The following is a 24,473-nucleotide window of genomic DNA, read 5'->3' on the forward strand; positions in this document are numbered from 1 at the left end:
GGCTCTGAGGAACTGGATCTTGTTGAAGATGTCCCTGCTTACTTCAGGGGGTGGTTGGACTAAATGATCTTTAAAAGTTCCTTCCAACCCCAACCATTCTACGATTCTATGAATGTTAACTTCACTATGTTTTTTTACATACAGAAATTAATTTTACAGATAGAAGGGAATAAACAAATTAATGTTTGTTTACTTTGATTGAGGCTTTTTCTTTTCCTCCTTACAACTGCAGAGATCCATACTACAAGGGAAGTTTATAAAATCAATTTTGCCAAAATCTGGCAGAACTTCTGTGTGAGTGAAAATACAACAGGGAGTAGTCGTCATCAGTAGTTGAATGCAGATTAGAGGAAATAATCTCCTAAGTGTGAGATAGGAGTTATAAATCTGAATGTTATAACAAAGAGCAAATTACGTTGTTCAGCCATCCCAGAAATATTAGCACTGATGCTGGCAAACAGGAAGAGATGCTGACAAAAGCATTCCCCCAGATGATATAAATTTAGATAAGGCTGAGTTATTTCTGGAGAGTTCCCAAACACATTGCTTAGGCATATTGTGACTTGTCAAATGCATACCTTATTTCTTCTCTATCTTTCCATGGTATTCAACACAGCAGATGACTGAATTGGAATAAACTAGAGTTCATTAAACTCTATCTCAACCTGTGAGTCTCCCTTTGCCCTTCCAATTCCCAGGTGGGGGTAGGGTGGACGAGCAGCTGCATGGTGTTTGCACTGCTTTATTTTAAACTGATTAATTTAGCTTAGAAAGCATAATCTATCTTTATACATTTATTATTTTAAGCCACTTTTCAAAAGCTAGGCAACAGTTGAGGTATCAAGTTTTTCTAATACTTTCCCTAAAATGATTATCTATAATATACTATTATTACATATTTGTACAAATCCAAGAAGGTGATTTTGTACAATATGGCAAAACAATGCTTTATGTAATAATGCTTATTGTGATGAAAGTTAATGAAATTAGATAGTTGCCATTATCATTTAGTCAAAATATATTAACTAGAAATATATTAACTAGGAATTAATAGATGAGTATGAAAGCATATGTGCTGGAATGACACTTCTTAGTGCAGACAGCACTTTAGCATCAAGCACCTATTTAGGAACATTCATAATATATAATATTCCAGAATTATTTCAACATTAAATTGTAAATAAGTGAAAAGAATAGAGAAAAATTTTACTTCAGTAAGATTTTACTGTATGTGTTCACATTATTTAAATCCCAAATAATTTTATCACTAGGATGACTAAGCAATATTTTATATTTGAAGAGCTCTTTGGCCAATTGCACTGTATGTGCACTTTCTGCACATAGACATTAGTCAGGCAAAAACATAAAATGCGTATCTACGTGCTTTCAAAATAATGTGTGGGTATTGTTTTGTTTTATAATTGACTTGATTTTTAAAGTGTTGAGCCAAAACCAGCTCTCACAAAACCCAACCTTTCACAGATATCCAGATACATCTCTGGATGACCAATACAAGACATGCCTTTAGAAAAAATCTAATCAAAGAACCCAGTGACCAACTCAAATAAAATTTGTTGTTCATATACTATATATCAAATAATTACTTGTGGAACTCAAGCAGCACACATCTATATTATAGAACCACATCTATATCAATAACTCTTCAGCCTTTCAATAAATGTGAATTAAATTACAAGGCCTTCCTTTAGTTTACTTCGGTAGTTCTGTGTTATCTCTGAATGTTTTAAAATATCAGCTTGATTAAAAAGATCAAATGAAGTTAATCTGTATAAAAATCAAAGCTTAAGCAATCAAAACTACCAAATGCAGCCATACCCTGATTAAAAAAAATATAATAAAATACACAAATATTTGACCTAAACCTCATCCAGGCTTATTGAATAACTACAGCAAGCAAACAACAGACATCTCTTTAAACCTGGCAACACTCTAAATCATTAAAAAGTTCTGGTGAAAGTCATATTATTTTATTTCTGCACATTCCTCAAAAGACTGAGATCAACAGAAATATGCTTTTATTATACAATGCAAGGCAAGTCTTAAGAACCTAAAAATTATGTTCCATTCCATTAACAATATATGAATAACAATTCATTCCAAAAAAATTCCTTATCTCAGAAAATGCAGTCTCAAGAAAAGACAGTCATTTTTTTTACATCAATGGGATGGGAAAAACACAATGGTAAAATGAGTTTGCTAGGCTTTTCTGGCTTAAAGAGAGTGAGAAAATTTACAGTTTCACTGAAAGCTCTACAGTAGTTGTTAAAAAAAAAAAAAAAAAAGGAAAATAATAAAAAAAAAGAATAACCACTCAGGCAAAAGCAGAGCCTATATACACAATCTTCCTTTAACCTGTCTCCCAGTCTTAGAGCTGTCACAGGATTTCTGGACAGGGATAAATCTCAGTCCCTAATTACAAGAAACAAGGTGATCTAGACCCATGATATATAAAAGACTACCTGCTTCTCTAAAATTAAGACCAATTATACTCAGAACTGGTGATTCCCTAGACAGGGTGGCAGACTAATGGGGCAACTTTTCTAGTGCAGCTTTCTAATACAACTTCTCTTTTCTAGGGTGGGTAGCTGCATGAATGTACAAAGTGAAAGAACAAAGCCACCCAGTGTGTCTTTCACATCTCACAGGGAAGATATAGGTATTTTGAGTTACACACATCTTAAAAAACTGAACATGAAAAATGTTAATGGCAGACTCAAAACTGAATTATCTAAAGAGTCAGTTTTTAGAGCACAACTATATTCAAAGGAGAAAGAGTTAATCAATTTTGTTTATGGGCTGTTCTATGTACTCATTTGTGCCAGAGGCAGCAGTTCTTGCTATTGGTGTGGCCATACTGTCCCTTGCTATTCATGCTGGTGAAATTCATTCCAGCACACAGGCTCCCCACAAGGACACATACGCCATTTGTAAGACTATGTAAGACTTTAGTTTGTGGTTTAGAAGGACAAGAGAGAGCTTTTGTGGGCCCCATGCATGATGATGAATTTCATCCTAGATGGTAAACACATTTTTGAACAGAAAGCATCTGCATTTTATACTGAGCTAGTGACAGGGTTTCTGCTAACTGTTTGGAAATATATAACTGGCATTGGCAGGCAAGATATGGAAGACTGGGTATATTTGCAAAAGATAGAAGTAATTCCAAACGCAAGTAATAGCTGTTCCACATTATCAGCATCTAGCATTGGTAAATAGTTTCCTCCTCAACCTACAGATATTTAAATTATCCTCGAGCTAACAGAAAACTTCTCTGTATGAACAGTATATCTATCAAGGAGGAAAAATATCCACAGTAAATCTGCACAGATCATAGGATTTTTCACTAATTACATTTTTGACAGATTAAAGATACCAAGTAAATGAACTACACTGTATATTAGTTTGTTTAGTGCATTCTCAGAATCTAAGACAGAAAATTCATTACAAGATAATATTCTATGCTGCAAGATATCACAACTATGCAGGAAATTACAAATGATACTGTAAAGTACAGACTCAGGTTATAAACTCCTGTCATAATATTTCCCCAAATTAATTTCCTGATGCCAAGACGGTGTTTTCTTTTAGCTATGATGAAAAGAAGAGTGGTTTAGAAATCAGAGATAACACAGTTTTTCAGTTCTTGTATGCATTCATGTTAGGAAATTAAAAACCATAATAGAACATTCAGCTTAGAGGAAGGCAAGATTAGCCCTATTGTAGCACCATAGTGTCAGTAGTAGGACAGTTGTCCTTTTGTGCTCCTCATATTTATAACTGTTAAATCATAAAAGGCAATGTTAGCAGTAAATTCTTTGCCTTAAACAGTACAAATTTCCCCAAATTTCTGGCTTTTACTAGCTTTCAGTTGCACAGCATGAACTCAGGAACAATGTACCACCCGCTTACTAGGGGGACAGGCAGTTCTAATTGTGAGGCACATCATATTCCAGTTCTCATGTAAAACAATGTATTAGATTTTGTTGAGAATTTCCCATGTTATGGGAAATTGGAATATATGGGAAAAGGGAATATTTTACGGCTTCTTTCCAAAACAACTACAGAAAATATCTGAAACAGTTTGCATTTCAGCAGAAGTCTCAAAAAGAACTTAGTTCTGCAGAAAATATTTGATGCCAAGAATTTAACAAGGGTGAAAATGGAATTGGGCATTTATATGGAAGTCAGAATATACAAAGTTGTCATAAACCCAAATACTTTGCAGAAGATACTAATCTCTGAGGTGTAATTAAGCTTTAACTATTGGAAAAAAAATTAGACCCTGTTGAGAGCAAAAGTATCTTATATCACAAGCGGGGCCAGAGGAGGCCACGAAGATGCTGGGGGGGCTGGAGCAGCTCCCCTGGGAGGCCGGGCTGAGAGAGTTGGGGGGGTTCAGCCTGGAGAAGAGAAGGCTCCGGGGAGACCTTCGAGCGGCCTCCCAGGGCTTAAAGGGGGGACAGGAGAGGGGGGAGGGACTCTGGATCAAGGGGTGGGGACAGGATCAGGGGTAACTGTTTTAAAGTGGCAGAGGGGAGATTTTGATTGGTTATAAGGCAGAAATTGTTCCCTATGCGGGGGGTGAGGCGCTGGCCCAGGGTGCCCAGAGCAGCTGTGGGTGCCCCCTCCCTGGAAGGGTTCAAGGCCAGGTTGGACGGGGCTGGGAGCACCCTGGGCTGGGGGAAGGGGGCCCTGCCCGGGGCAGGGGGGTGGAACTAGGTGACCTTGAAGGTCCCTTCCAGCTGAAACCATTCTATGATCTTCCTGCTGCAAGATTTTTTGCATCTTCTGGTTCTGTCTTCTGAGAGACACTTGTTCTGGACAGGTTTTGGTTTTAATCTGTGTGGCAGTTCATACATATCTAAGAAAATAGTCTACAAAATAGCTTCCATTACACTAAATGCTTCAGTGCTTTCAGTGGGAGCAAAACTAATCTCCAGTTCTTTTCCATGACATTTTTCAAAATAATTTATTTTATAATCTAAATTAATTATATTTCTTGGAAAAAATTTAAAGATATATAAGAAAAACATACAAAACGTTTTAATATTGTGACTCTGGAGATAAAATAATTCTGTCTTTCAGTAACACATATTTTAAGACCATAATAATATGAATTTAAATTCTTAAAAAGTAACTAAGTTATCTCATATTGTTCATTCATACATTTGTTTTAAATCTGAAAACTCAGTAAAGCAAGTTCATATTTCAAACACAACAGAAGACAAATCCTGGCTTGTAAAACCCCTCCCTTATCACTTGCTCTATAACCCATCAAAGGAAAGCAAACTGTCGTGGTTTGAGCCTGGTCAGCAACCAACCACGGCAGCTGGTCACCCTCCCTTCCCTCTCCCCACCTGGGGAACGGGGGAGGGAATTAGAGGCGTGAAGGGAGACTCCCAGGCTGAGATAAGAACAGTTTAATAATGGCAATAAAAAGAGAACAATGATGATGATAGGGAAAAAAAAAAAAAAAAAAAAAAAGAAATATATAAACAGGCAATGCACAATGCAATTGCTCACCACCCGCTAACCAACACCCAGCCCGTTCCCAGCCAGCGACCCCGAAATACCAAGATCCTGCAATCGCAATCCCAGAAATGAGAGAGAGAGAGAGAGAGAGAGAGGGAGAGAGAGAGAGCCCCTTTCCTCCCACCCCTCCTCTATACAGTGAGCATGACGTCCCATGATATGGAATATTTCACTGGCCAGTTTGGGGCTGGTGCTGTGGCCGTGCTCCCTCCCTGCTCCCTGTGCCCTTGCGCACAGGCAGGACAGGGGGAGTCGGAAAGTCCTTGAAGTCTCAGCAGCAGCTGAAAACATCAGGGTGCTATCAGCATTCTTCTCATACCAAACCCAATGCTGAATCCAAAACACGGCACTATTCTAGTTACCAAAACAGAACATTGACTCTATTCCAGCCCAAACCAGGACAAAACCATAAGCTTTCGTAAGTTCTGTGTTAATGTACTGACTTCAGGAGAGAGAATCTTGGTCCTAAACTTTGTGCTGAAGTGGATCAAATATAGAATGGTGATAAACTACTAGCTGATACAACACATGTCTGCTCACATTTATCTACTATTCCTGGGCAAGTGATCCGAGACGAATCTTTCATCAGATGCATCACTGAGCAATGTTTCCAGGAGTAGGTTAAATAACATATCTGGAAAATAAAATCTGCTGGTTCAGCATCCAAGCATATGTGTAAATAGTCCTTAGGTTGGAGATTATTTATAGAAAAATAATCATGACTGTCCAGTGTCTGAGTCTATGGTGTACATCATATCTCCACAGCAGCTGAGAAGTTGGCCTCAAGAACTATCCTGATAGTCTTTGGACAATTTCACGCTTTGTCTCTATTATACAAATTGTGTTCGTGTACCTCTTTAGTGAATAAAGGAATTTAAAGAAGCTGTGGAATTGTCAAATTCTACATTTCTTTCATACAATTACCTAATACTGGTGGAGACTCAGTGAGATAAGTGTAGTGTCCTTTTCTCATATAAGGAATTAAACCATACTAATTGGTTGTATGTGACACTTTGCTCATTTTCATGTGACAAGGAAGACTCTTCTTATCATCAGTGAGACCATTCACTGGACCTACCTATATTCACAGGGACTGCAGTCCCCTCTGTTCCTGTATGGAGCAAGGCACCAGTCTTTAAAGAGGAAATCACAAAATATCTCTTAATAGTTCCAACAGTAATCACTTTATAATATGTTTCTATTAGCACCAGACAATTTCAGGCAAATTATGAGTTTGGGAATTATGGAAAACTAATGTCTCCCAATATTTCACAATAATTTACATACTTAGGATAAAAAAATATAGGAAAAAATAAAATTTTTAGTCCTAATATAATTATTTTTTAATTAGTTCAGACGGAATTTTCCAAATATGAAATGTTCTAACCGGGTTCATTATGTAGTAAGGACATGCATATATGGAGAAAGTGGCAGGTTGAGATAATCACTGTTTTTAAAAAAAAAAAAAAAAAATTACTAATTTTGATATACCTATTGTCAATGGTTTAGCCTGGGATGCCTAAATAAGGTCTCCTTATCAGATATTCCCCCAAAAAATTTGTGCCAAAACAGACTTATAAAAAATTAGTTAAAATCAGTGCTATGGTTTATGCACATAAAGACATTAGTTTGTGACATCAGTATTTTACTTTCAGAGGTAACCCAAAAATATAAAATTGATATTCAGAACTGCATTAATTAGAGTTAAAAGCAGGACCTGGACTTCAAAGAATTAATTGCTATGGCACTGTTTAAACTGCTACACCAAGACCATCAAGATAAAAACATATGCTGACTGTAGTGTCCTCATTTCTCATAGACTGAAGACTATGAGTGATGACTAAGGTGAGAGGGGTGAGGCAGTCTTAAAAGCCGCAGCAAGATCTTTGCACTCATTTATCATCCTTTACTCTATGAGGTTAGAACATATTTAAATTCTAAATCAGCTATCGAGAATCTTCCAAAGGATGGAAGAAAGATGATCAACAGCAGGAAAAAAAAAAAGAGATAAACTACAATCAGATCATGTGAGTACCTTTACTCCCTTCAAAACAAGGAGTACAATGTGTACTGCATGCAAAGAATTACTCATCTTTACAATTAACTGTGTCCTGGTTGGGGCTGGCCTAGAGCTCCTGTTGGTCTGGCAGCGGGAGGAGCTGCAGCCCCCTGAGACCCCAGGGGCTCCCCAGGGCCCAGTGCCCTCACCTGTGTGCGGGGGCGGGGGGAGCACAGCTGGAGGGCTGGGCCCCGATTGGCCGATATCCCATGTCACGTGACACTGTGCTCACTATATAAAGGCAGGAGTGGGCTGGGAGGGGCTCTCACTTCTGGGAGTGTGGCTGTGGGGCCTTGGTGTTGGGGATTGCCGGCTGGGAGCGGGCGGGTGTGGGTTGGTGGGTGGTGAGCAGCTGTATGGTACATCACCCGTTGATACTGATGTCAGTGTATTATTCTGTTACTGTTATTAAACTGTTTTTATCTCAACCCGCGAGTCTCCCTTTGCCCCTCCGATTCCCTCCCCATTCCCAAGTGGGGGGAGGGTAGGTGAGCAGCTGAGGCGCGTTTAGCTGCTGAGTAGGCTCAAACCATGACAAATGTTAGACTAAGGGGTTCATCCACTCTCATAAATTCTACCCTCCAGTAAACTCTCTCCCATTTTTCCTTTGTAATTCTTAGCAGTTCAGTGAGCAATAAAATATTTTAGCAGATTAAAAAAGAGCAGGTATGGTGACAAACAAGACTATTGTCAGGTATTTTCTTTCTTGTATATGTTTGTATAAATTTAATTATTTGTGATAGTGTACACATGAACCCAAAATGCATATATATGTACACATATGCACGCTATTTTCCTCTATTAACTCAACAAATTTTGGAAGTACGCTGTAGTTCTCACAGCTGGAATACTAAGCAAATTATTTTCTATATGAAAGATCTATTTGCAAGGGGAACAGGAGATCTTATGTACACAGGAATAGCAAAGTAGAACCATAAGACACTATATAACAAATAAAATATAGGTCTTGATTTTGATACATAAAGTGCCATAAATTAAAAATAATTGCTGAAAGTTATATATAAGATATTTGTGAGAAGAGAAGTATAATCTGGAGTACTGCTGTAATGTAGAAATGTATCAAAAAAAAAGAAGCAGTGCCATGGAATTGACAAGATTCTTCACATTTCTTAGCTGCACCATTGGATTTTAAGCTGAGAGAAAGTATTGAGATGTGCCTTCTAAAAAATTTCACATTAATTTTAACTTTCAGATTTCAGATAAGTCTCTGCTTTAGTATTTTAAAGCAAATATGGAAATAGACTAATATAGGACTAAATAATGAAAAATGAATTATAAATTCTGAAGTTATAATTTAAGCATGAAAACTTAATTAGAAACTGTTTGGAAGAAATCTGCAAGATGTTGCAGATCTACCAAGCCAGGGCTAAGGAAACAACTGCTCTTTTTCTACATCTTCTATCTTAGATACACTATAATCATATGTGATTGTTACAGAATAATTTATCTCAGTCATGTTTGCAAGGAAGTTAAAATGCAAAATAGGAATGTTATGGCTGTTTAATTTTATTTAATCCATTTTAACCATATTGTATGTCAGGTCCTAACCTCTCATTTCTGAGACTTCGTAGTTCTGAGGTTGGCCTGAATGGTCAACCTCGAGTCAGTGAGATTGTTTCTACAAAGGTTTCCATTGTGGGCCCCTTTATTTGTCTTTATAGTAAAATACAGAACTACAATAGGAATCTCAAACTATGTAAATATTATTTCAAACAACACGTAAATAAAGTTCCTTATGTTTTTAAGTGCAATCTGGGCCTTACTTTTAGATCTGCAGTAAGGTACATGGCTAAAATAAAGCACATAACAATCAAATGGTAACCTAAAGTTGCATAAGAAGACAAAAGCGTTTCTGTAAATGACAATACAGCTAAACAAAGATTTGGTAATTATTGCACTAGGAATTAAAAAATATGTTCAAATATCAGAGCATTCAGGTTTTTCTAAAATGTTGACTCAGAATATTTGGTACTGGATACACACATCCTTTTTGGCATGGAAAAGCCAAATTTGTATGCAGATAAATTACAAAGCCAAAACATAACCTCCTTTCCAGTCAAATCATAGTGAAACATTTGGAAAACTCAGTACACTTCAGTTGGTTCAATTCTGTATTGAAAGAAAAGAACCTTTCTTTTCAAGGATACCAAACGTATAACTTCAACAAAGTACGCTGTATTCTATAATACTGTAAAAAAGTTTATGGATTGAAACTTGACCAGCTTATTAAGTGAAGACTACAAATCTTTGACATCAGTTGAAAACTGATTTGTGTATCAAAATATTGTCACTTACCTATCATCGCTGTTGCTTAAACATATTTGGTGGTACTTTGTTACTGACACCTTATATGTATTTTGTCTCCATTCTGAACACCAGTGTTGTCTTACACCATACTCAGAGGAAAAGAATTTGAAGCATAATGTTTAAAATGCATGGCAGATAGGTTACTGCCATTATTGTGCCAGAAGATTGGAAATTATTCCTAACATAGATACAAACTCGTTACATGTTTCTGTTTGTAGGGAGCCACGTTGCCAATACACACAAGTCATTGTTTCTGATTTTGAAGCAGGTCAACCATAAAGCCCCATCACACAGAAGATGACCAGAAAACTTTGTCTACCTTTTAGTGGTGTAACTTCTGATCCCATCATCCCTTCTTCAAAGCCTAAAAAGATAATAATTTCTGTACAAATCAACAGGTGCATAATTTTCACCTGACAGAAGGGGATAGCAAAGCAGAACAATATATTTGCAGTCTGGTTGCATATTGAGTGAGAAGCCTGGTTAAGGGTTTCCAACGCTCAGAGAATATTGAGTTTGTATATTGCAAAGATCACTGTTGTAAAGTTTATTAAACATCCAGTGGTGCTCCAAACTCACTGATATTTGGTTTGGAGACATCTTGCTTTGTAAAAAAGTACCTGCACAGTGCCATACCCAGCTGTGTTTAGCTTCCAGCTCATATTGAGGTGTAGCCAGAAAGGCTGTATTAATTCAAAACTAGTAAGATTCAGCTGCTTGTTTCCCTGTTAGCAGTGATGCTGTGGTTCAGACTTCCTGAGCACAGAGCAGCTATGAAACCTGCAAGTTATGGTATCCAGCATCAGTTATCCAATGCAGCCAATTATTTTAAGGTTATTTCCTTCACAGAATCATGGAATCACGGAATGGTTTGTGTTGGAAGGGTACTTTAAAGATCTAGTCCAAACCCCCTGACATGAACAGGGACAAGCTTCAGTAGACCAGGTTGCTCAAAGCCCCATCCAGCCTGACCTTGAACAATTCCAGGGAGGGGGCAGCCACAGCTTCTCTGGGCACCCTGTTCCAGTGTCTCACCACCCTCATTGTAAAAAAATTCTTCCTTACATCCAATCTAAATCTACCCTCTTTCAGTTTAAAACTATTGCCCCTTGACCTGTCACTACAGGCCCTAGTAAAAAGTGTCTCCGTCTTCCTTATAAGCTCCCTTTATATAATGAAAGGCCACAATAAGGTCTCTCTGGGGCCTTCTCTTCTTCAGGCTGAACCCCCAATTCTCTTAGCCTTTCTCCAGCCCTCATTTTTACACTTTTGCAGACCTCCTCTGGTCCCACTCAAGCAGGTCTTGCTTGTACTGGGGACCCCAGAGCTGGATGCAGCACTCCAGGTGGGGTTTCATGAGAGCAGAGTAGAGGAGGAGAATCACCTTTCTTGACCTGCTGGCCATGCTTCTATTTATGCATCCTGGAATGCAATTGGTTTTCTGGGCTGCAAGCACACATTGCTGGCTCATGTCCAGTTTTTCTTTCACCAGTACCTCCAAGTCCTCCTCTGCAGGACTGCTACGAACCTATTAATCCCTCAGCCTGTATTGATGTTGGACATGGAGCTGCTGTGGCAGGTGCACCCGCCCAATGAAATTTTAGCTCCTTGGCTGTTAAATGTTTTATGTGCCCTTGTTCTCAGGGTTTTACAGTAGTTGGGGTTTGATATTGACCACAGGTCAGATTCAGCTTGGATGTAAACGGAGTCCCTGGGGGGAGCCATTTTGAGCTAGTCCCTCCCAGAGCAGTGTGCTGCAGGTGAGGACTCCCCTTGGGTTCGGACACTGTCCTGAGATGTTCCTCGAGGTTGAGAGTCCTCACTTTTTATTAGGTGAGTGACTGAGCATTTTGGGTTGTTGTTAAACCCCTGGTTGGCATTTTGGGTTGTTGTTAAACCCTAGAAGTTTGTGTGGTGGTAGTTTGTCCTCCTCTCATGGACATTTGGACCTGTTGTTTGTATGTTTGTGGAATATTGATTAATTGTATATAAAAATACATTTTGCTTTTTTTTATTGTTAAGTGGTTTGGGAGTTTCCTCAACAGCCATTGACTCTTTGGATGTGGCCATCCATTCAATTCCTTATCCATCTGTCATGAGTGAAAGTATTTTACATGGTTATGATTTAATAGCAATTCAAGAATTATTAATGGTGTGAGGTAAATCAAGTTGAACTTAATTGTTGATTGATTTAAAGATTAACATGATGATTTGGTAGAATATGTTATGATTAAAATAGCCACTTGATTACGGATTCGAGAACGACAAGAGTCACACTTACTACAACCATGTGAAATGCTTTCATCCATGACACCATCTAACAGTCTGTCCATTAAATCCATTCATCTCCAGTTTAGAGATAAGAATGTTGTGGGGGACCATATAAAAGACCTTATAGAAGTAAAGGTAGATGACATTCATAGTTCTTCCTTTGTTCACTAACGATGACACTTGTGCTTGATTTGTGTGGCGGGGATTTTTGGTAGTGGGAGACGGGGCTATAGCGATGGTCTCTTTGAGAAGCTTCTCAAAATCTCCCCTGGCTTCAAGTCAGACCCACCTCTGGCCAGGGTTGAGCCGATCAGCGATGGTGGCTGCTCCTCTGTGAGAACATATTTAGGAGGGGGACCTGGGAGAGGGTTGGTACTTGTAAGGAGGAGCTGGGAGGAGGACACCTATGCAAACACCGAGGTCACTGGAAGAAATGAGGAAGCAGGGGAGGTGCACTGGAGCAGAGAGCCCCCCTGTACCCTGTGAGACAGCAGGGACACCCTGCCTGCCACACGTGGAGGTGAAGCAGAAGCCAACCTGAAGCCTGTGGAGGAGCCCACACCAGGACAGGCGTCTGTACTTAAAGGAAGCCAAGACTGAGGGGAGAAGAGGCCCTGCTACTGTAGTTCGGCACTGGGAGGACTGCAACACATGGGGGTGACCCATGCCAGGGCAGCATGGGAATGTCTGCGTCCTGTGGGAAGGACTCATGTCAGAGAAAGTTCATGGAAGACTGTCTCCCATGAGAGGGGAGCCACATGAAGCAGAGGAAGAATGCAAGGAGTGCTCCCCTTGAGAAGGAAGAAGTGACAGACTGACTGTAACCGCCATCCCCTGCCCCCTGTACCACTGAGGGGGAGGAGGCAGAAAGATCTGGAACAAAACTGAGCTCAGGAAGAAAGGAGGTGTGGGGGGAGGTGTTTTTAACTTGTGGTAATGCTTCTCACTCTGTCTGTTAAGTGCTGTTGTTGTTAGTGTTTGAATGAAAGTGATGTTCTTTTTCTTCCTTTAATGAGTCTGTCTTTTGTCTCTGGACCATAACAGGTAAATCACCCCTCCCTGTTCTTATCTCCATCCTGGAGATTTTGGTTTTATTTTCTCCTTCTTATTCCCAAGGGGCAAGGGGTGAGTGAAGGGTTGCGGGGTGGTCATCTGGCTCTCTGGGTTCCAACCACTACAGCACTCCATTGACCAATGTACTAGATTGATCAGGTATGATTTTCTCTTGGTAAAGCCATATTGGCTGTCTCTAACCACCTCCATGTATTTCAACATAGCTTCCAGGAGGATTTGTTCCATAATCTTACCTGGCACTGAGGCTGACTGATTGCTAGTTCTTTTTTTTACCTCTAATAATGAGTGTGATGTTTCCCATTTTCCAGTCACTGGGGACTTGCTTGACTGTCATGATGTTACTAAAATCAGGAATAAACCTCTTAACACCAACGTAACATTAAGAAGCAGGCATTCTCTTTATTGCAGTACTGGATGCATGGAGAATCACTCCACCTAGGGTGCATGCCCTAAAACAAAACCCCATCCTTTATATACCTTAAATACATGAATATTCATACACCACCTCTCTGCCTATCTGCTACATTTACATAATGCTGGCATTGCAAAACTACACTACACATGTGCGGGTGTCTTGGGTGATCATTGGCAGTCGTTTGGGGAGTTGGCCCCCTACTCCTTTTTCCCTTTTATGGTTATGAGTCTCCTGAGGACACTTTCTTCTCCTTGGAAGTTTCCCAGCTCTGTTGTCCTGTCAAGCTATTGTTCCTTATCAACCTTGTTTGAGCAATCTTGCCAGGATGTCTGTTCCCAAGGTTACGATATCTTCTCTATGTACATTAATTACTTATTGGCCTTGTTAAAATCAAAGCTAACCATTGTTTAATAGAAGAGTTTCTCAACAATGACTTTTCAGATATGATGGAGAGTGGCTTGCCAATTACATCAGCCACTTCCCTTAGGACCATAGGATGTATCTCATCAGGTCTGATGGACTTGTGTGTGTGTGTGTGTGTGTGTGTGTGTGTGTGTTCAGATTCCTTAGGTGGTCTTGAACTTGATCGTCTCCTGTGATGGGAAGAACTTAATTCCCCCAGCCCCTGCCTTCAGGTTCAGGGACTTGAGAAATGTGGGAAGAGATATTATTATTGAAAACTGAGGCAAAACCAATGTTCTGAGTACCTTAGACTTCTGTGACTGTGATAAATATGCTGTTGCCAGTTGTTCTGTCTTACATACCAGGGCGGGTACACTTTCCTTAATCTTTTTCTGGCCAACATACCTGTAAAAGCCCTTATTATTTTTCACATCCCTTGACAAATTCAGCTCCAAATGTGCCTGAGCTTTCATGATCCCATCCCTACATATTCAGGCAATGTCTTTGTGTTTTCCCCAGGATACATGTCCCTGGTTCCACTGCCTGTGCATTTCCATCTTACACTTTCATTTGACCAGGAGGTGCTTACTCAGCCATGCTGGTCTCCTGCCTTCCTTGCCCAATTTCTTACACATGGGAATGGAAAGCTCTTGAACTTTAAAAAAATAGTCCTTAAAAAGCTGCCATCTCTGTTCAGCTCCTTTATCCTTGAGGACAGTTTCCCAGGGAATCCCAGCTGTTAATTCCTTAAACAGCTGAAAGTTTGCTTTCCTACAAGTTTACTCTTCCAATTAATGCTACTTGTTATTAGTAAAATGGTTGCTATTTCTCACTACTACTTTTGAAATTCTGTTTGAGCTGCTTGATCATAAAAATGCATTTTAAACAGCTTTTGCCTTTTTGCTTTCTTGAAAATATATGTATCTATAGCCTCTAGTAAAGTTCCACTGCCATAGTAGAATACTATTTTAACTTCTTTTTTGTCAATCAGGTCATCAATGATGAATCAGTTCAGTAAAAGGTTTTCATTGGTTTAATATTCACAACTAGTTAAGCATTGCAGTATCAGCATCAGTTAAGAACTATTAATCTTACATCATGAAGCAATTAAGGAGCAGACATAAATGAATAAGACATTTATTTGCATATTACATCCAACAGAATTTTTCTGTGCTGACTTTAAATACAAATCTGAAATCAATTATGTGATAGAAGCAGCTGATTTTCACAGTTGAGCTTATGAAATAGATGAAGTCTTCCATACAAAAGTTCCCTTTCCTCAGATCCATAGAAAAAATTATAGTCCTCATAGCTGAACATTAATTTAGATATCTAACTATCCTGCTAAGCTCATATATTTGCCTTTTCCCTCATCATAAAAGTATAGGTTGAATGAATGCAGAGTCCTTATACTTACACCATTTTTATGGGAGTAGTTCTCACTACAGCTTGGCTGTCCTCTCTTTCTTCTGTTTACTCTGTTTCAGAGCTGCTCAGTGAGGTTGTAGGTTGGCTTTAGGACTTCATCCATCACTGAAAGCTTCCCTTGTATGTCCCATATATTCTATTTCTTGCTTCATGGGACCGTTTTTAACACTAAATTGTCAGCTCTTTCACTGTTGTCAGAATGTTTTTCTTTAACCTCTGGGTAATTCAGCACAAATTCACTACAAATCATTCCAAAATTTATAAATAAGTGGTTATTTTATTGTCCAATAGCTCTTCAGCATGGCTGCCTAACCATTGGAGAATATATTTAAGGGACAGTAAACTGAAGCATTGTAATGTGGAGTCCAGACCTGCCCACAACAAGAAAACTGAAGATATTCCTTGTCTCTTGTAAGGGAAAGAATGTTGTTTTCACAGAACAAGCCTGACAAGAATAAGAGAAGCAACTTCACCAGAGCGAATAACAAGAGCGATTCACAACGGTTGAAGTCCCTAGCCTATGGCTAGAAGATAAATGGTCCTTTTGTCAACTATGATGACCCAGGACTTGGAACTGGTTTGAGGTGGATGGAGATATCAAAAGGCTTGGGAAACCTGCACTTTCGAACTTTTCATCTTAGTACGTTTGCGTGATGAGCTCATGCATATTAACTTCTCCACCCTGGAGAGAGCCAGGGTTCATTTCCATGAACATGTGATGTATGAACACACACCCCTTCATGTGTGTGTGAATTAAAATACAGGAATTCTTTCTCTGTCACACTGTCCAGCTTTGCTGCCTTCAAGCTTAATGAAAGGCAGTTCATTGCCCTTGGTATTAGATAAGCATCTTCAATAGCACTGAAAAAAGAGCTATCAGAAATAACTACCTAAATTTTTTGTCAAGTGAAGTTAGAAACATAATTTCAAGTGCCAATTTATTTTTGAGTCTCATTTATTGGCTTGAAGAAATTAAAACAGGGAGAGATGGATCTCTCCATAATACAATAGATTGGAAATTTGTGTTTTATAGATTTAAGTATAACACATGTATGAAATCTACAAAATAAGCCATTCCATCTTTAGACTTTTTTTTTTATTTTTTTTTTGTAGCATTAGAGCTGATGCACCAATATAAAATTATATAATATAATATAAATTATAAAATTTAAGACCTAACATAGGGATTACGTTCAGCAGGATGAAATTTACTCTGCAGCCTTTCTTTTTCTCTCTACATCCTCTACATTTTTTCTTAAGCAGCTTGAACAACTCTACATTAGACAACTTTATTATTTTTATCAGTACTTGTCCTTCCAAAACAGGCAATGACTTCCAGATAAGTTCAACCTGCAAAATCATAATGTAGGACTCGATCCTCTATTAAAGTCATGTAAGGATGGGAAATCGAAAGTGAATCAGTAGCTGAGCATGCGCTTTCTTTGTGTTTGCATTTTGAACATGAAGCTCATTCCATTCCAATATAATTGGAATACCAGGCTTCTCTCAGTTTTAAACTGATGTAAAATTTGTGATAACAATGCAGGTCTAACCTGGGTGAGTGTATTAATCAGTTTACCTAGCTTACATTACATCATGGTGCATGTTGACGAAGGAAATTACTCAAGGACACAGTACAGTATGTTTCATTTCAGCATGAGATGGTGGATTGTCTTACAGTTCAAGATGGTTTTTTATAACACATTATTTTTTCCACATCAAAGTAAAAGGCAGACTAAAAAACCCGAGTATGAGGCAATACGTTTTTGTAGAAACTTTTTCCAGGGAGTGAATATGCATGATTCCTGATGTCTTTAAATAAACCAATTATTCAATAATACATCATGACGGCAAAAGTAAACAAACATACTTTCAAAGACAAAAAGGAGAAAACACCCTACTGCTGACAATAGTTACAGGAGGTGAGGACTCATCATTTTGAATAATTAATCTCTCAGATTTTGGTTGTGGTTTTTTTTACTGTCATGTGAAAATACTGCTCTTAGCAATCACCAGCTGATCCTGTTAGGCTTGGTTTCACATATTGCTATTAACACATGAAATAGAGAAATATGTTGATTTTGTGATGTAATTTGTTTTTTAAAGAAGCTGCCGCAGACAGAGTAGAATTTGTTGCTTACCTTTATCACCTTCATATGGAGAGAAGTTCTGAAGCCTCAGCTCAAAGCAGGAGTTTCTAAAAAACAAGTGATTCTCTGCCTGCTACTTATCAGCACTAATGTTCAAAGTTTAGTGATTATATCACAAAATAAATAAATTTCAGTAAAGAAAGATAGAAAAAACTTGCTTCCCCAATCTTATTAAGGAAACAATCTTCAGGTAAGTTGCCATAATTCCAAAAAAAGGTGACAATTCCGAGCCCATGAGACAGGATGCCCACTCTAAACAGCTACAGAAGAGGAGACATTAAAAGAACCACTGTAAAACCTGTAAACTATGTGTTTTATTTAATTGTTATTTATACAGCCAAGTCCTTTTCTGAGGATAGAGAGCAACAAAAATAAGTAAAATGGTCTGCATTTGCAAGATAGTGCCCTTAAGTTAAACAGCTCTGATGTCAGATGGTAGAACATGGATTCCTTTTGTTTGTGAAGAGGAGTTGAGAAACCAATGTAGAGGTTAAAATAAATAAATAAATAAAAAGCTGAAGGAACCCAGACCTTTGGCATGCATAATAAAGAGTAAGGCCCATGTTTATTATAAAACAAGGTACTGTATTTGTACTTACTAGTAAATTTAAACATATACAAGGAATGGTTTGGGGATGAAGTGCTTGATCAGGGACTCATTACAAGTCTAAATGTCATCTAATATGCTGTCATGTAGAGTAGTCTGGTACACTGTTCTGGATCTTTGCTGAAGATATCTGTCATGCTTCTGGTACAGGTGGGCCTGCTTCTACCCAGCCAAAGTCAGTAGGATTTGTTCCTGTTTCAGGAGATGCATAACTGTACCCTGTACTGTACCCTGGTATGCAGTTTTACCCAAGGGGACTCCAGCAGCTTATAGATTCCTCCTACAGCTTCTTATACCCAAAGTAATTTAAAATAAAAAACATTTTGTCAATACCTTTTGCATTTTTACTTCCACAAAAAAATTCACACTGTAGAAAAATCAATGTGTTTCTGAACATCAAGAAAGCTGTAATTTCAGGTTTATGAAAATATTCAGAAAAAAATTCCTATGTCATCTTATACTATGTGTGCCCAAAGTTCTATTTATTTTTACATGGCATTACACCTCCCAGACAGTAGAGAACTTTAAGATGAGAAAAAAATACTTTGATAATAACAAATGTTTGATCAGGTTTTTCATCTACCATGTGATGGTATCTACAGAAATTTTTTGATCCTTTTGCAACCATAAAAAAGGCTTTCCATTTATGCTTTCTGAGATGGAAAGTTTAATTGTAAGCTATATTTTAAACCAAAGTCCATAAATGGTATATAAATAGATTATGACAGTGCATAAGTTATCACTACACTGTATAAAGATATAAATGCTAGCAACTTTGCAAGTGTCATGAAGGGGTGATTTAGATGATTTAAAGAACCACTGTCAAAGGTATTAACAAGAATGGATTTCATATGATGTTGTAAAAATGCGACTTAACAAAGTTCAATGACAAGTTTCACTCTATTACTGTATGGCACAAACATTTGAACGGTGATTCAAAACTACCAAGTCACAAATCAAAGTTACTAAGACAAAATCAAAGTTACCATACTACAAGATTATGTGGGATACCTGTCACTTACCAAATACCTGCCATTAGCAAAAGGTCTCTGTGCCTCAACGAACAACCTTGAGAGGTATCCCAGCTCAAGGGGTGATCACCACCATGCAGCCACGCTGCCTAGCAGGGAGAGCTCAAAGAAGGCTCCCTTAGGCTGTCATATTTATTGGGTAGGGCAGTTGGCTTGTAGTCAATTTGCGTACAATGGGAAAGGTATGCATGAGACTCCTCATACCCACAAATTTCTTTGTTCCTTGATAAATGAGTCTTGGGAAAAACCATCTGCTATTTATGTTAATTACATGAACAGTGTTCCAAGCTCATATGCATCGATGCTTAGTGGGTCACTCTGCCCCTTTGTGGGTTTTCAGAGAACAGGTTGGAACTAGAGGAGCTCTTGGCCCAGCTACAGCTCAGGCCTTTACCTTTGGAGCCTGTACCAAACTACTGTTTGGTTAAGATGTCGAGTGCAACTGTCATACTCCTGACTACAGTCAATCCACCTCACCGCCTCATAGAGTGGTAGCACAGTTACTTCTTACCTCTATGTCATAAATATATTGCATATTTCAGATCAGTGGTAAGAGTCCGATTATTTGATAAGCTGTTTAGTTTAAGTGCCACAATTAATGCCAGTAATATACCATTTCACATTCAGAATCAGTTGATTGTACACCTTTTACATGTTGGATTAATGTAATTTCTTTCATCTTTTGCCAAAATTTGATATACAGAATGATTATAAGCAGTAAACATAAAAAAGTTAAAACTAACAGAACTACAATTGAATACAGCATCATATTCAAAATTCCAGTTGCTGTTGGTGACCATCCAGAAAGTGTTTCCTACCAGCGATGCTCTCCATCTTTCTTCACTCATTCTAGGAAATGGTGTGACTCCTCTGTATCATGATGGATGTTTATCAGGGGTTTTTGTCAATTGTTCTGAATTAATTTTAGCAATTAATTCAGGTCATCATGTCGTAGCAGTTTTCTTAGCAATGTGAGATTCTTTCCAATAGGGGTAGGCAATAAGCCTTGATACAGTGTATAGTTAGATCATATCAAATTGTGTGTTGTGACAGGAGCTGAATATTTAAATCTCATAATTTTGGTGAAATTACAAATACAGATATTTGAGTGATTATTTGTCCCTACAGTGGTGTTGTCTATAGATACAGAATCACAAAGGGTTTCTATACAAACACATCAGTTTCCAACATATAGAAGTACAGTTTCAGGGGTTTCATCAGGATGTATTTCAAAATTATAAACATTTTGCTCAGTGTCAAGACAAATATCTTGGGCCTTAATAGTATTACTTTCATCAGTGCATCCTTGTTGTTCCCATGTAACACATGCATCAACTTTAATAGTTTGACATTTGTTCCCATTTTGTTGAGGCCTTACTCTGTGTTCAAATGGATAGAGTTCCACTGTGATTTAATCTCAGTACAATGACTAGGTATACGGTGTATACCGAGGCATTGCATATTTTCAAAACAAAATCTGTGGCTTTACTGTTGGTGCAGTCGTAAATTAAGTGGATACTACCAAGACTGGAAATAATTTTTGAATTGAGTCACATTATCCAAAACTACCTTTTGAATCTCAGTGGGCAAGGTGTTCTCATCACCTTCTTTTATAATTCCTGTTAAAGTAGGTTGAACCCACAGCTGAGAAGCATGTATGGTGCAGAATGTGCTATAGTTACTGTATTGATTAACATAAATAAAAGAAGCGAGCATCTCCACCCTGTGGGTCAGCCTTGTTGATGTGTGAACCAAATTTGGTTCATGATGTCAATGGTTACTCCCACAAGAAGGATAAATAATCCTCTGATGTTTAACCCAATTTCCAGGGTAGGTGTGGTGGCATTATTTCCTGTATAATTCCTGGAAAGAGAAGACAGTACAAGTCTTGGAGGTGTTTTTCTGGATGAGTTATCCCTTAGTGGCTCAACTTGTTTAACTGTTCAGACTAAAGACAAAAGTCCCATTTCCCACTCTGAATATCTGTTTTGTCTGCTTAAATGCAGTTGAGCTAAAGGCCTTTTTGGCCTAGTTGGCCTGGTCTGGAATGGATTGCAATGAGTACCATGTTCTGCAAAACCTCATTCTGCTATAATAGGGTCACAGGGGTGTACTGGCCCCAGTGATTGATGTGTCTTTAATTCCTGTATTACAGTTTTGACTACTTCTTCATGTTCTGGCTTCCATTTCCAAGGTTTTCCCTTTTGTAAAATTGAGTACCGTGGGTGAGCAACGATAGAAAATCCAGGTACATGTTTCTTCCAGTATCCTAAATTACCCTTAAATTGTAATTCTTTCCTAGACTGGGGCATCTGTAATTGTTCCATTTTGCTTAGGGTGTTCAGTGGAATTGTTGCACTACCTGCAAACCACCAAGTACCTAAAGATTTTGCTTCTCTGCTTGGACCCTGATATTTTTCAGGTGGAATCTCAACATCTGCTTTATATAGTGCTTGCCACACTGCTGCAAGTAACTTATAACTTAGGATTCATAATATATAAGAAGGAAGAAAACTATAACTAAAACAAAGAGCTTAACATTTTTGAAAGGAGAAAGGCAAAAATAATTTTGAGAGCTGCAACATGTTAACTGGAGTTTTTACCATTCATGAGAATCCTATCAAGTACTACAGAAAAGTGTTTTCTTCCTCTTGGATCCTTCCTATTTAAGTCAGGTGTTTTTCTTCACCATTTTTTGTGTTTGTTTTTTGGTTTTGGTTTTGTTTTTTTGTTTGGTTGTTTTTTTTAACATTTCCTATTTACATTATATAGTTATCAGACATAATCCTTTAATAAATATAACAATATGGGCCATGTTTCAAAAAATACAGGATGACAATTGGTCAGAATTTTCCCAAAACAATCTTTAGACTCTGTTTTCATTCACGTAGAAAACAGAAAATTTTACTTCTATTTCAGTACACACCCTCTCCAAATAAGGAAGAACACAAGACCCTCTTTTTACCTTATGTACAAATGAGCTGGTCAGAGGAATGGAGCCCTAAGCATTTTACTCCTGGTTTCTAATTTACAGATCAGATATCTCAAGCTCCTGGAAAGGTAAAAGTTTAGCCTAGTCAACACATTATCCATACATGGAATCAAACTGGCACACTCTATGACTCCTCCACCGCTTCTTGCTCCTGCCTTCTGCAGCCTTGAGTGAAAAATGACCCTAGTGCAATGGCAACATTTTTATGCTCTGTATTTATGCCATTTTCCAGCAACTACCTCCAATAAAGTCCTTTTTTTATTGCTGATACCTGAGCTGGGCAATACCTCTTTGGTAAAAACAAGATTTTCATCCATTCATTCTCCTCTTCTGTTTTTGTATTTCTCAAGTCACTGTATCTGACAGTTTATAAAATTGGCCTTTAGATCCATAAGCCCACTTTGTTCTAAGGACTTCTAACTTCTGAAATGATACATGTGGACAAGAAAGATGAGCCACCTAATGTATAAACAAACATACAAAAACTGTAAAAGATTTCCTTTTAAGCCAAGAATTTTAGAATAGTCAACAGTAAGCAATGCTGATGAGGTATTTCTAAAGTTATACTGGTCCAAATGCAAGACTCATCCTAAAACAAAAAATTAGACTGAAGGCAAAAGCAAAATCCATACAGCAACATAAAACTTCTCAAGATATTTTCAGAAAAGTTACTTTCTAAAGAAAATTTTCTGTAACAGACTATCACAACTCTTATTTTGATGTTGCAATTTTTAAAAATTGAAGTTGAAGGACATAAATGTTTGTGTGAAACAGGATATCTTGAAATTATAATGAATGGTTCTCACTGAAAATAAGCAGTATTTGAGTGAGAACCACATTTCCCATAACCCAGGGTTGTAATAAGAGATGTCCTTTGATGAAATGTTATTTCATTTACTCTTAGGATGGTTTTCATAATGAGGACATTTCAAAATTTGGATGGTTTTTGCTAAAAGGATTATTTTTGCTTCAGTAACACATTAGCATGTCCTCTGACACTTAATGCTGATCACTGACAACTTATTTCATTCTTACCTTCATGGGAGACCAGCATAAACATCACACTTTTTTTCTGTATTTCATCTTCTCTGAGAAACTTGGTGCCATATTCAGGCATTTAATAGTGTAATTTCTAGTTTACCTGTAAGTTTTACATAGGGAAAAGAAGTATCCTCAACTTGATATCAGAAACAATTTTAAACCTCTATCTTGCCTAGTCCTGCTGACTTCATTTTCCTCAACCAACTGAGACTCCATTGACCTTACTTTTACTTTTCCCACAGAGCTGTCCTGCTGTGAAGTTGGCATTTGATGAAAAGAAAGGTCTTAAATACAGGATGGATACATACTGTTTAAAATACTATATTTATCTGTCAATAGAGATCACTAAATTTAGCATGGAGTGTTTCAGTACCTCCTTCCACTTGCACTTGAGTTACCAAGAATATTAAATCTGTCATATTTGGCTGTTTTGGCTAATGGAAGTTCTACAGCCCTGTTGTGGGCTGCAAATCCTCAAGGTACAGTAGCTTCTTGGTATTTTGTAGGGCCAGGCATTCATCCACCACATTCAGTAGCTGCTTACTCAGGTATAACAGAGAAACTCAGCCAGTTGCTCCAGACAACAACTGGACTGACAAAAATGGAATGCCACAACTGCAGATGAAAATATTAAGCTCTTCTCTGGCTGAGAGGCAGATGAAAGACTTTGCATTACATAAAGTATTCACAAACCTAAAGGAAGTTTCATCATCTAGGCTCCAAACTCAGCAGGGAAGGCATCAAGGTTCAGATTCTTCACACTGAAAACAAAAAAGAGCATTTTACTGTAATGTGCCTGGACACCGAACACATTCTGTCTCTTCTCTAAGAAAATCTTTAATGTCTCAAAGCTTCAGAAGTGTGATTTATAACAAAAAGTAAAACAAAACAAAAGGAAACAGAACAGTTGAAGCAGAAGAGTTTTGTATATAAATTTGTATCATTTCCATGGAAAATCTTAATGAAACTCTCAGGAACTACTCTGCTTTCATGCATTAAATCCCAGGCATCTTTGTTTACTTGCATGGAAGGTATGAATATTTGTAATTTTTCATGGAATTTTTGCCAGTCTACAAAGTTTTTCACACTCAATACTAAGGAACTCGACTTTAGTGCTGATTA

This window comes from Tyto alba, unplaced genomic scaffold (genome assembly GCF_018691265.1).
Source record: "Tyto alba isolate M040663 unplaced genomic scaffold, T.alba_DEE_v4.0 Super-Scaffold_48, whole genome shotgun sequence".
Lineage (NCBI taxonomy): Eukaryota > Metazoa > Chordata > Aves > Strigiformes > Tytonidae > Tyto > Tyto alba.